We start from the raw sequence: 10,719 nt of genomic DNA, 5'->3' as shown, positions 1-10,719 counted from the left end.
GCTCGATCCCTAGTATGGGACATGCAGGAGGCAGCTGATCAGCGATTTTCTCTAATCATTGATGTTTCTATCTCTCTATCCCTCTCCCTTCCTCTCTGAAATCAATAAAAATATATTTTTTAAAAAGAACATCGCATTTTTGTTGAATAAAAGAAAATCTACGCATATTTTTGTGTGCTGTGGTTTGCAAAGAAAAAATACGTCAAGACACACAAACTGAGTACTGGTTACTTATGTGAAATCAGGTTCGTGGGGAGATTCAAGAGGTTTCTCTGAGGAAATGTTCTCTGAGTTGAGATTTGGAGATCTAGATGTTAGTCAAGTGTGGGGAGGTAGAAGGTGCTGGGGAGGGCGTTCCAGGCAGAGGAAGCAGCATGGATGAAAGTCCTGAGTTGGAGGGAACAGTGCATTCATTCTCAGACACTGAAAGAATGCTCCGTGGCCACTAGCCAGGCATGGCTGCAGAGCAGGGTCTGAGCGACGTGGGACCAGGTGGGGCTGAGAGGCTGGCAGGACCCAGTAACCTTGTTAAGGGCTTCATCCTCACCCTGAGAGCAATGAGATGGATGAACAAGAGGCAAGAGTCAAATGGGAGACAGGAGTCTAGGTGACATAATTATGGCTCCATTTCAGGCAGGAAATACAGGTTCTCTCCAACTTCAAGAAGCACATGTGCAGATCCAGACAAACACGGCAGGGCTGCTGGTGGTGCCCTGAAGATTCCCAGACATGCACCCATTTCCCAGCTGCTGTGTCAGCCGCTAACAGCTCACAGCTGCTCCAAGTATCAGGAAAATTGCTCTCTAGGCTGATCGGAGCCACCACCCAAGTTCTAGGGCGCTTAATGCACCTCACCCTCACCACCTGGTGTGGCCAGCGACCAACATCCAGCTGACATTAAGATCCAAAGACCAGCCTTTGTCTCAGGTGGGGATGAATTATGGAGCAATAGATACCACAGAGCTCCCAGGGGTTGGGACAAGTTTAGAGCAGGGGTTGGCAACTTTTTCTGTAAAGAGCCAGATCATAAATAAGTAGGCTTTGCCATCCAGTCTCTGTTGTAACTATTCAACTCTGCCCATTATGTAAATGATGGGTGTGGTTTTGTGCCAATAAAACTTTATTGAAAAACATAGGCGGTAGCTGGATTTGGTTCAAGGGCTGAAGTTTGACACCCCAGATTTAGACTTTATCTGAGATTCTTAAGTGTGGCTCCTTTATCTTTAACATTTTGTTTTTCTCACAACCTCAGAGGTGTGAGTGTGTGTGTGAGTGTGTGTGTGTGTGTGTGTGTGTGTGTGTGTGTGTGTGTGTGTTACCTGACAGGCACTCTCTCAAGTCTCATGCCCTGTACCCCTCTTAAGTGCTGCTTCTAGACAATTCAACCCATGGCATGCATGGAAGAGCTGGGCTTCAGAAACCAATAAACCCAAATGGAAAGAGGCAGGGATTTCACAGCTGAGACACAGAGATAAGGAGAGCATTTTTATCACTGCCCATGCACAGGCCATCACACAAGCCCAACTGTCTAATGGAAATGTCATCAAACATAAGCCAAGTGCCCAGCCTCTGGCCAGCATCTGAGGAGGCAGCCCTATCCTTCTCCATGATAGCTTTTTGGCTAACATTCAGCTGGGGCAGGAGAGGCTTAAGATTAATGAATTAATGGAGGAAAAGATATTGCATAAGATACAACTTTCACTGGACCCCGGACCCCAAGGTCCTTTGACATTTTTCTCTCCAGAGCAACCTGCTGGGGAGGTCTGTCTGCTTTCCCTGGGCATGGCCGTCCAGACATGTTTTGTGCCCAAATGTTGGTCCAGTTGTAAGTGGCTTATGTAAGTTCTCATTCTGTGCTTTTCCTCATGACATATTTTTCTAGTGGACAGCTTTGTTTATGTGAGTTCAGAGCCACCACTTCCTCTGGCACTTCCTCATCCCCATTTGAGTCACTAGATGAGCTGCCAATCATGGTAACTGCCTTAGTTTGGGTTTCCCCAGAAGAAGTCACTGAGAAAAGGACACAAGTGCAAGAAGCATAAACAGGAGATGATCTCAGGAAATGTTGGTAAAGTGGAGGGTGGGTGAAACAGGGAAGAGAAAGAAGCAGCTAGAGAGTGCAATGCTAAGCAAGAAGCAACTGTGGTGAACTGGAGTTTCATTCCACTCTGGCATTCTGGTATGTTGGTGTAGAATACATGTCTTAGAATTCTGTCACCCCAGGAGAAGGGAACACCTTAGTATTTATACACTCACTCCCATTAGTCATTGGTTGAGGACCAGGAGACAGTTATTCCTCAGCACTTGCAACCTGCCTTGTTCATGAGCAGAGTGAGCTCTAGTGGCCAGAGAAACTCTTACTCAGAGATGTAAGAGCTGGCAGTCGGAAATCAGGCCAGTACCTCACCCTTTTGGCCACAGAAGTGAGCCCATGACCCAAATCAGACCAATCACAACACCTTCTTCTCACAGTGATTAGGCCAGAAGTGAGTGTGTGATCTAGGCTGGGCCAATCAGAGTTCTTCCCTGAGTTTTTCTATTTGGAACCTTTGGTGTCAAGGAGCTAGAAGGCATGAAGTCAAGTGAGTATGAATCTACCACATGGACAAAAGCATTTTCCATTGTGAAGAAATAAAGGACAATGGGCGAGAAGCAGAGGGGAGAGGGAAGCCCCTTTCTAAATAAGCTAGTATGCTTTGGGATTACTGTCACTTGCAAGGTAGACTTCTGACTAGTGTGATTGTTATCTGGAACTGACCAAAGGGGAGGCTGCCCATGGGGCTCTAAGGATTGTGTCAGATACAAAAGGCAATACTCCTGGGTTTTCTCCAGAGCTTCAGTAGATATTTCAAAGAGCAAATTGCCTTAGTAGTGCATACAGAATTCTCAAGGATATTCATAAGCTAATTAACTAATGTCTTAATGGAAGTCCCCTCCCCTCCCATTTTCCCCCTGGAAATAGATTCCAAACACCAGTCTATCTAGTTACAGAGTTGACCTCCTCAGCCCAGCAGCCAGTGGGAGCCCTTCCTCCCATCTCTTTGCTCCCTCAGTCCCAGATCCCACCCACTAGGCACAAATCCTATTTCCAGGCAGGTCAGGGGAAATGCTAAACACTTCATTAAAGAAAATAAAGATCTGTATAGATGTTCCTCACCACTTGGGACAGCCTTTTATATTATTAAACAGAATGTTTAATATTCCATTATAAAATATTTGCTCTTGGATGACTCTCCCAAGCCCTGAGCTACCTCAAGGGCAGCGATTAGCTACTTAATGTAAGTGGGTATGACGGAGAAGGCTCACCAAAGTGATCCCTCACAAAGGAAGAAAGGAGCCTGCCCCAAAGTTCCTGCTTTCACATTCAGAACCACAGGAAGCAAATTTCTGGCAGTTTTAGATCATCATTTTGTGCTAGCTTCCAGGCATTGAATATTCAGAAATATTGAAACCAGTCTCAGGCCAGCGATCAAGAATTATTAAACAGACATTTGTGACTGGGTTTTTAAAATGTTATTTCATTTTCCTGAACAGGACCTCACAACTCAGTTTCTCTGTGAATTTTCCACAAATATATCCAGCTACGGGGGAGAAACAAAAGTGTAGATGGAGAGAAAACCTGGTTGGCATCCAAGAAAGTAGAACAATAAGGTGAGTGAAGAGTGGATAAGATCAGGGTTATAATCTGAAAATCCTACCGTAGCCAATTGAGAGAAGGAATCTAAAGATAGATAGATAGATAGATAGATAGATAGATAGATTTGAATATGCAGGATATAGATATCAATATGTTTGAATAGATGCATATAGAGATGTATAAAATGTCTTTTGCACAGTCATGACCATAAAGGGAATTCAGTAAGACCAACATGTCTTGTTCTTAGCAGGATTATTTCCCTTCTAGACACACCTCACCTGTGTAGAAAGGTACTTCCTACCCACAGCCACAAGAAGACTTTCCCTGCCTCCTTATAATCTTGCAGCTCATTCTGAAGCTTAGATATGATTAATAAGAACGTGCTGTCCTGTGATGCTGCATTCTGTCAAGACCTTCAGTCAGCAAACAGAAAGTTGATGGCACCCTTATGCTCTCCTTCCTAAGAGAAAAGAGGGGCCTCATGTATTTGACCAACAGTTTTTCAAATAAAGTTAAGATTCAGTTATTCTAATTGGAAGCATCTGGCAGATTTACATCAAGGTAACCTCCGTGTAAGTGTCATTATTACGTGGTATATCTTAGTCACCAAACAGAGAAATGAAACGAATGCCATTCAGATAGGATCATTAAGGTAAAAATGCTCAGTTACAAACTCTGGGATGGTGCTCCAGGTTTCTCAGTCCAGGAGACAATGACTATCAGAAACCAGACCAACGTGGCTCTTCTGGGAGGAAAGGTTATAATCTGCACAGCCTGCCCTTGCCAATTGAGAGAAGGAATATAAATATGATAGATAGATAGATAGATAGATAGATAGAACGTCTTTCAAGGCATATCACAAGGAAGAATAGCACAGAAAGGTACAAGATGGTGAAATATTATTTTGTGGAGCATACATTATATGCCAGTCACTTGATATAGAACTCCTTCATATCTATAACTTTGTTTCTGTTTTGTTTCTTCATTTATTTGTTCCTGTTTGGTTTTGGTTTTCAGATACCACACATAAATGAAGCCATATGGTATTTGTCTTTCTCTGTCTGGCTTATTTCATTTAGCATGATCCCCTCTAGGTCCATCCATGTTGTTGCAAATGAAAAGATTTCATTCATTTTCATTGCTGAGTAATATCCCATTGCATATGTCAACCAATGGTCATTGGAGCCAATTCAGCGCCAACAGGAATCCCCAATTTGTGGTGCAGTGAAGATGGAAACTTTATTCATTGCAAAAGAGCTCAATTGTAAAATAGCACCACCATGAGGCAGCCCCGGGGCCAGGCCTGTCTCCGGCTAGACAGCTCTGCTCTTCTCCTCAATGGCCTGCTCTGCTCCATGCAGGTCTGCTTTGTGCTGCGCTGGTCTGTTCTGCTTTGCTCTGGTGAGACATCTTTGGTATTTCAGCTAAGCCAGGGAGACCTAGTCATCAGTCACCGGTGGAAAGGTAAAGTGAGCTCCCAGAGCCAGAGGGGAGCTGGCTTACATGAACAGAAGTCCCCACCCCTGGTTCCTCATTGGACCATCCTCATGCAAATGAGGACTCCAAATCCTCACAGTTTGATTGGTCCAAAAGGCACTGTCCTGATTGATCAGAACAGAGCCATCTGATTGGTAGGAGCTGCACAGCTCTGATTGCATGAAGAAAGCCTCAGTCCTATTGGTTGAAATAGGGTTCCAGGGACTCCTTTATAAGGACAGGCTCAGATGGCAGGTAGGCAGTTCAGCACAGGCTTCTCCCTGAAGTGCAGTTTGCATGAGAGGTCCTTGTGCAGAAATAGCTGCTAGATTCTGTTTTGTTTTGTTTTTAATTTGAGCCCAATTAGCCACCAGGAGCTCTTCTTAGTAGGTGTCATTTTTTCCTCAGGGTTCACATATATATGTACCACATCTCCTTTATCTACTTGTCTATCAATGTGCACTTGGGTTGCTTCCATATCTTGGTTGCTGTAAATAATGCTGTAATGAACAGAGATGTGCATATATCTTTTCAAATTAGTGTTTTTAATTTCTTCAGATAAATACCCAGAGTGGAATTGCTGAGTTTTATGGTAGTTCTTTTTTTGAAAAACCTGCTTAATGGTTGCTAGATTTGGGGGTAGGGTGGGAAATTGGTGAAAAAGAAGAGATTAAGATGTACAAATTGCCAAATATAAATGGGAGGGAAGGTGGCCAGTCATGGAGATATAAAGTACAGCATAGAGACTATAGTCAATAATATTGCAATAACTCTGTATGGTGTCAGGGGGCACTAGACTTATTGGGGTGATCACTTTGTAAGTTTTGTAAATGTCTAATCACTGTGTTGTACACCTGAAATTAATACAATACTATGGCCCAGTGTACGGATTCATGCACATTGAAAATAAATTAATTAGAAGTATTTCAATATCGCTATTCGCCCTTTCTCTATAATAGAAGTGTTAACTAAATTCATGATTGACAATGACAGATTGAAACACATGCGTGCGACTGGCACCAGCAAGAGCTTTATATGTATTGTGCATGCACGAGTCAACTTAGCCTTTTATATATATAGAATAAACTTGCTTAATTAGACCTGCTTTCTGATGTAGCTGAACTTTTTCCAGCCCAGTGAAACTTCTCTTTCAGGTAATTGTCAGCAACACAGCAGTAAATATCAACACGAAGCAGATTATTATTGTAGATCACGCAGGGAGAACAAAAGGTAAAATATTTAACTGCAGCAGTGTTTGACTATATTCTGTGCAGTGAGAAAACCTGAAGTCATTTTCAAGGTACACCATTTCTTACTTCTTTTCAGTTGGGTTAAGTTTTTAAACATTCTAAATCTCCATTTTCCGGCTAATGAAAAGAAAATAGGATTCCCCCGAGTCTCCTACCTACTCCAGGACTTTTGTGAGGATCAAATGAGATGAGGCACAGGAAAACGCTTTACAGATATTTGGTTAAAGTGTGAAATGTTTCCACCTGGCTATAAAGCAAGTCATGTTCCTGGGCTGAAGAAACTGCAAGGAGACTAGTCGTCCCTAGGGAGAGGAAGCCAGGCAATGGTACGTGACATCATTACCTGGCACCAATAGCAACCATTTCTGCGCTGAGCTGGGCTGTGGGCCTAATTTTGCACTATGGGGTCTTGGCAGCCTTGGCTGCGATTTCGTGGGCTGTCGCTCCGGGTTGGTGGTGGGGCCTGTGTCCCACTTGGGAGAAGCCGAGTGTTGCTTTGTGAATGCCAGGTCTGTGGTGCCAGTGCGCGTCACAGCAGCTCCTGCATTGAGTGTTTGTCCCCTGGTGGTCAGTCCGCGTCATAGTGACTGGTCAGATGGTTGGACACTTAGCATATTAGCCTTTTATATATATAGATTGCATGTTAACTGCAATTGAAAAATTTTTAATTTAAAAATAAATAATTTTTTAAAAGAACTTTTATGCACTATCTCCTTTAAGCTTTATATTAACTCTACAAGGTAGTGATAAGGAACAATATTTTTTTTGGAAAAAATAAATGTTTAATTTAGATAAATTAAAATGGTTATAATACTGATATGAAATAACCAAAGTTCAAATCAAGTCATGGAAACCTTGAATTCATTCCCCAAATAAAACCAAAACTGCTTATACATTATCAAAATAGCTCCACTAAAGCAAAGGAGATGGACATTTCTTAATATGAGAAAAAAACAAGGTAGCTTAGGTTGGCATAGCAAACAATGCATGCTCTATAAAGTCAGAAATATCCTAATGTGTTCTGGTTTGGAAATGAAAGAAGGGACTGCATCTGGCTGGTGTGGGTAAGCAAGCTAATGAGAGGTGTAGCAAATGTCACTAAAAACAACTCAACAGCAGGCCATTACGAACATGAGCCCATCACAGTCAGAATCTTCCACTGTGACCAGCGAGTCCAGCAGGGGCACTGAGAGCAGTCCACCCCAATGGGCGTGGCCACCAGATGAAGAGTGCCCAGTCTTCAGCTTTGATGTTTCAGGCACATTCCTAAGTGCCAGGCCCCTCTCTTCCCTTAAGACCACACCACAGCCATCCCCTAAGCTGGGTTCACTCTCCTTTTGGTTCCTTTCTTCCTACCAAACCTTTTTGCCCGATTTATAAGGAGGTCCTTTAAGTAAACATTATACCAGATGGTACAGAATAAAAGAAAATGAAGTCCAAGAAGCAGTGTTTTGGGTAATATAGGAAAGCAGCAGTAGTGGCTGCCAGAGGGAAAAGTTCAAAGTATTCAAAACCAAAACCAAACTCAGCACTACCATCGACCTTCCTCTCAGAGCTGAGATGTGGCAGGTGAGTCTTGATTACAGACAGCTACACACAAGTCCCAGGTTGGGTAAGTTAAGATAATTTACAAATAAAAATCCAGAATTAATACTGAAGAATAGGCTTCTGAGGCTCTTCTTAAGCCAATGAATCTGATCAACACAGAACAAAGGAGTTCGAGATGTCCTCATTGTGCCTGGAGATAGGGCACTTTCCCAGGCTGCGTGACAAGGGTATTCACTAGTCCGGAGAGTATGGTAGGAACACCTCTACCAAAATGAGTAGGGGGAAAGGATGGAACTTTATACCTGCTCAGGGATGATGCTAGCAGGACCAGCTTGAGGTGAGAACAGATGATAAACTAAAAAACAGAAGACTCCTCCATGGATAGCTATCCCTTGCAAAAGAAACGCACATACAACGAAGAGTTAAGGTGTTCTCAAACTATCTGCCTATGAATACAAATTTGAAACTAAAAAGGACAAGCTACATTACCTTCAAATATAGTTTATATAAATTAGTTCTCAAAAAAAATACCTTCCAGGTACAGATATACTGTCTACGGTACCGTATATACAAATATAGCAGTATAATTCAATTTATTGCTAGAATGCTCTTTGGTTGTTACAAAATCCATCAGGGTATATATATTTTAAAAAAGGGGTAGGGGCATGGAAGGCAACCAGAAGAGTAATCTTCAAATTGCCTAAAGTACCAAGCTAATTTTATACTATATTTTAACCTTTCCAAGAAAGTGAAATAGCTCTTTTGGGGAGAAAACTTGTTTTGAAAGAGAGAAACATAAGCCATAATGAGATAAGAAGACACATTCATGGGAAAAGACTTCATCTCGCTTTTACTAAATTTTAAGATTTCTAGAAAAAAAAATCAAAGTTAGCCAACACCAAGCTGAATATCATATAGAGAAAAAACAGCCGAACCGGTTTGGCTCAGTGGATAGAGCGTCGGCCTGCGGACTCAAGGGTCCCAGGTTCGATTCCGGTCAAGGGCATGTACCTTGGTTGCGGACACATCCCCACTGGGGGTCGTGCAGGAGGCAGCTGATCGATGTTTCTCTCTCATCGATGTTTCTAACTCTCTATCCCTCTCCCTCCCTCTCTGTAAAAAATCAATAAAATATATTTTAAAAAAACAAAAAACTTAAGGGTTTCTAAATACGCTACTCTTAGCTCCAGGAATGAATATCGTCCATCTTGTCAGCATCAAACTCTCTCAAACTGTCTGGTGCTGGCATAGCAGAACTCAAGTTCTAAATTTCCTGGGAGATCAGCTTCCCATCCATGTTCTGGCCAGTCTTATGGAATAAATCCCAAAGGTCTCAGACGCTAGAAATTCATAGTAGGGAGATAGGTTTAGCTGGGCAGCTTTCTCAACATGATCTCTCAGAGACTGGAAATGTTGGCAATGCTGATGGCTCTGAAACTCTGTACTTGCTCTTAATTGGAGACCTGTTGCTCTCAGTTTGTAGGTGAGAATACTGATCAGCTGTAGTGTCTGGCTTAGCTTAGATACCCGAGAATCTGAGCTAGCTTCTCTATGCTTTGGGTTTTTACTGTGTCTGGTCACCTAATGCAAAGACTCTCTTTTCAGAGTGGCCGCTCTATCACCCCTCCTCTTGAAGGACAGTTGCTTGCTTTTCTACCTTGCCCATAGCAACCGGATCTCTTTCTACCAAGTTGACTCTGGGTAAGATTACTGACTGCCTCATTCATCCCCTCAAGTTTAAGATCATTCTGTCTCTGGTCCCCCCCCCCCCTCCCCCAGGGCACTGTTCTCCTCCTCTAAAGAGTTGTGAAGGTACAGGATATCCTGTTTCAAATTCTCACTGTGGGTTTTGTTGCCGAGTTCTGATGGAGCTGAAGGCAATGGAATAATCTGGTTGTTTCCCCTAGTTTCTGCCAAGGAGTGCTGATTCATATCACTGTGGTAACTCCATGGCTTCTTGTGTCCGTCCACAGTTTTCTGTTTTGCCTCCACAGCAGGAGGGACACTGTTTACGGTATTGCCAATGGAAGCTACGCTCATCTGAAGTCCCTCCACAGTGGCAAGCAGGCTAATTAAATCTGCCGCTGACTTAACATTGACTCTGAGGTGGTTTGCTGCAGAATTCGACAGAGAAATCTGCTTATTCATGTCTATGATGTTTCTCTGGACTTTGTTCAAGCCCAGCTCTCTAATTCAATCTTCTCTAGTTGTTTTTTGTTTGCTGAATACTTCTTCATTAACTTTGGAAATTTCTTGGAATCAGCTTTTCTGAGTAGATTCCATTGTTCTAAATTTTTCCTTGAGGGCATCCAGATCCTCCTTCAGAGCAGTGGACTTCCACAGCAAGCCAACGCAGGTGGCCAGGACGGCAAAAGCACAGAGCAGAGAACATACTTTGAAGCATCGTAAACAGTTGCCCTTGACAAATCGAGAGCGATTTCCAACTACACCGAATTCCTCCTCCTCCTCGGAGCTGGATTCAGTGTCTGAGGCAGGAGGCTCAGCATGAAGCAGGCAGTGGCCTGAGCCTTCCTTGGGATTCTTTCTCTGCCTGTCCTCAGACAAGCCAATCAATGCATTGAGCTCACTGCTTTTTCATCTTCTTGTGTGGGGTGAGTGGAGCACCCACTCCTGAGCTGCCAGGTTGGTTTGTACCTGATGCCCAATTCTCTCGCTACCTTGGAGCTGCCTTCTAGGGCGAGGGATCCTGGGCCAAAGCCCCCTGGACACTCCCACCCAGGGGTGAAATTGACCAGATGTTCTGGGAGCAAGAGATTAGAGACCAGAGGACAATAGAACTCACAGATG

At 43.2% G+C, this 10,719-nt stretch overlaps 1 pseudogene; it reads right to left on the bottom strand.

Moving 5' to 3' along the window:
• Nucleotides 1-4,052: 4,052 nt before the first annotated feature.
• Nucleotides 4,053-10,506, bottom strand: LOC102262711 (annotated as a pseudogene).
• Between the last annotated feature and the right edge of the window lie 213 nt (nucleotides 10,507-10,719).

This window comes from Myotis brandtii, unplaced genomic scaffold (assembly GCF_000412655.1).
Source record: "Myotis brandtii unplaced genomic scaffold, ASM41265v1 scaffold363, whole genome shotgun sequence".
Taxonomy (NCBI): Eukaryota; Metazoa; Chordata; class Mammalia; order Chiroptera; family Vespertilionidae; genus Myotis; species Myotis brandtii.
This window is presented reverse-complemented; position numbering and strand designations above follow the sequence as displayed.